The sequence below is a fragment of the Betta splendens genome, chromosome 16 (genome assembly GCF_900634795.4).
Source record: "Betta splendens chromosome 16, fBetSpl5.4, whole genome shotgun sequence".
In the NCBI taxonomy this organism is placed as follows: Eukaryota; Metazoa; Chordata; class Actinopteri; order Anabantiformes; family Osphronemidae; genus Betta; species Betta splendens.
In genome coordinates this window covers 6,933,692-6,937,012 of record NC_040896.2, presented here as the reverse complement: position 1 = coordinate 6,937,012, position 3,321 = coordinate 6,933,692, and the positions used below count along the sequence as shown (strand labels likewise).

The following is a 3,321-nucleotide window of genomic DNA, read 5'->3' as shown; positions in this document are numbered from 1 at the left end:
GCTCTAAGTTCTATCTTGGACGATGAGTTGATACTGAGTAAACCGTGACTCAAATAACTAAAAACCTTGTTTTCCAAATGTAGGTTTCAGCATGACAACATGCTGGAACCAATGAACTGGACACCTTTATGTTCATGGCAGCAGATTAAAGTCAATCAAACTATTACAGTTAATCATCCGGATCCATCCAAACTTTTTTATTTCATGTTTAAACATAACTTGAAGGATTAAAGTGCCAAGAAGCAAACAAATAAAAGTGTCACATTTGAGATTGAGTGTTTACACTTTTATTATTATCATTTTATATTATCACTTTTCATTTATAGTAAAAAAAAAAATATATTGAATAATAATAATAATAACTGTTGCTGTAAGTTTTACATTTAAGATAATTTCTTGATAAATTAGCTTCTAATTTGTTTATTTTAGTTTAGTTTATTTATTTGTGTTCAAATAGTTTTTGCACCTAAATCATTTCATAATTCCTTCAGTGAAACAGATTCATCATGCAGCATGTTTTAGCAAAAAACACACGATTAGTCCCATGAAATCACAGACAATCACTATGAAGTGTCCACGTGGCTCCACCTTCGTCATCATCATCCTCATCATCATCATCAGAACCCTATTTATCTCTGTTCCAACCTAAAATGACACCCACTCTGAAGTCCCCGTGACTCTGTGCCTGCCCACCCCCACCTCTGCACAACAATGAAATCCAACAAACACAAACATTTTCCAGTTTCACGCTGACGGGAGGAAAGAGGGCTCGTATCCCGTTACCATGGAGGTGACGTACCCACACGTCCTGCCTGAAGTTACTATCTAGGCCGACAGCCACCGGGTAAATGCTCTCCCTGCTCTTCCTTTGCAAAGCGTGCCTGCGGATTCAGTCACAAGCACTGAGGCCTAGAGAGTGTGCGTGTGTGGTGTGGTGGTGTGTGGTGTGTGTGTGTGTGTGGTGTGTGTGTGTGTGTGTGTGTGCGTGTGTGGTGTGTGTGTGTGTGTGTGTGTGTGGTGTGTGCGTTGTGGTGTGTGTGTGTTGTGCGTGTGTGCGTGGTGTATGTTGTGTGTGCATGCGTGTGTATGTGTGTGTGGTGTGTGTATGTGTGTGTGGTGGTGTGTGTGTGTGCGTGTGTGTGCGTGTGTGATGCATGTGTGGTGTGCATGCGTGTGTTGTGTGTGTGTGTGTGCACGGTGTGTGGTGTGTGTGTGCGTGTGTGTGCGTCTGCATGTGTGTTGTGTGCGTGTATGCGTGTGTGTGTGCATGCATGTGCGGTGTGTGGTGCGTGTGTGTGTGTGTTTGTGTGTGTGTATGCGTGTGTGTGTGGTGTGTGTGTTGTGTGTGTGTGTGTGTGTATGCGTCTGGTGTGTATGTGTGCGTGCGTATGTGCATGTATGCGTGTGTGTGTGTGTGCATGTCTGTGTGTGTGTGGGTGTTGTGTGTGGTGTGTGTGTGTGTGTGTGTGTATGCGTCTGTGTGTGTATGTGTGCGTGCGTATGTGCGTGTATGCGCGTGTGTGTGTGCATGCGTCTGTGTGTGTGTGTGTGTGTGTGTGTGTGTGTGTGTGTGTGTGTGTGTGTGTGTGTGTGTGTGTGTGTGCGTGTGCGCGTGTGCATGCGTGTGTGTTTGTGTCTGCGTGCGCGTGTTAAGAGGTGGAGACTGATGCCTCAGCACAACGGGGTCGATGATGCCAGGCAGAATTACTGGACCTTTTTTCCAATTGAACCTAATCCAATTCCAACTCGTGCCGCTGCCGCTGACACGTCAGCGCGTCACCGCGTTGCTGGGGGTGTGTGATGGTGGTACCTGCAGACGGGTTAGACGCGTTCGCTCTGGGACAGTGGACAGGAGGGACGCTGGGTGTCTGCATGGCGTGTGTCGCTGTCCTGCATGTGTATGTGCATGTGGACTGGGGGGTTCATGCAGCTCACCTCAGCGTCTCCAGAGCCAAACAACGGATCTCTGCAAAAGCTGCTGCCATTTCTGCTTTTACCGACCAGACCTGAATGTGGGCTTTTCTCATTTTTCAGCATTTAAAGGATCATTGCGGCGTTTTCTGCTGCGTGGCTGATTGACGATGACCAACCAGCTGCGTCAGTCTCACTCAAACTGAGTGAAAGGCGCCGTGTGGTCGCTTAAAGCTGCTGCTGCTGCATGCGATTTAAGAAAATTAGCGAGTTCTGGGATTCGTAAAAGCAGATGTTCATCTTATCACTAAACACTTAGTTGGATGATTCTGTAAAACCTGTGACAGTTTTTACTATTCTAACTTCCACACGCTACTGGAGAGTTAAGGTTAGACAACGAGTTAGCAAACAAAATACAGGACTTTGGTGTTTTGTTTGGAGCAGAATCATCCAACATGAGAGTTATTTCTTTAATTTAAAGGTAGATTTCTTTTCATTGACTTCAGTAATGTAACGTTCTCTTTTCAGTCCTGCTGGTGGTTTTCAGAATAAAAGCTTTATTTTCCACCAGAGTCTACTGCTACTGAAAATGAAGGTTCCAACTGTTGTCGTGGTTCTAACTGTGCTTTCTACCACCCCTCCCTCCACTTCACCTCTCCCTGGCCAGGATGATCCTAACTCCCAGAACAAGCTGGAGGACCCGGTTAAGGCCCCTCCCAAGGAGGACGACTCCCTCAACATCCACAACTCTCTGACACCCAAACACGAGAACCACAAGGTCCTGGGCGAGGAGAACTCCTCGGAGGTAAACTCACTGCAGAACAACATGATGTAAAAACAGCACCTCCCCAGCAACCTGACAACACGTCAAGGTGCGCCGGCAACGGAAGCCCCGCCCCCTCCCCGCTTCGCACCCGTCCGTTGCCGGGCGCCTCTTACCGGTCAACCAACCAACAAGCAACCAGCCTGACCACCAACCAGCCAGCCAACCCAGCGCAACACCTCTGACACGGCAACACTGCCACCGAGCGGCTCCGGCCGCTGCAAACACCTCCTCACAGCCTCCACCGCCCCCGCTGAGCGTGACCCCGCCCCCACTGAGCGTGACCCGCCCCCGCCGCCGCCGCCCGCACCCCCCCGGCCTACGCCCTGTCTCGCAGCCCCTCCCCTCTTGTTGCTGTCACACTACTCCCTTTTATCTTCCCTACCTGCACCACACACACACGCACACACACACACACACACACCACACACACACACACACACACACACACACCGCACACACACACGCACACAAACACACACACACACGCACACGCACACGCACACACACACACACACACACACACACACACACCACACACACACACACACCACCACACAGTGAAAATATTGAAACCATGCTTATAT

General features: G+C 49.0%; 1 long non-coding RNA gene across 1 annotated transcript; it reads left to right on the top strand.

Annotated features, from left to right (window-relative positions):
• Positions 1 to 288: 288 nt before the first annotated feature.
• On the top strand, positions 289 to 2,861 carry LOC114843671 (uncharacterized). Its single transcript, XR_003783612.3, has 2 exons — positions 289 to 844; positions 2,579 to 2,861. It is a non-coding gene; the product is annotated as an uncharacterized LOC114843671 (long non-coding RNA).
• The last annotated feature ends 460 nt before the right edge of the window (positions 2,862 to 3,321 follow it).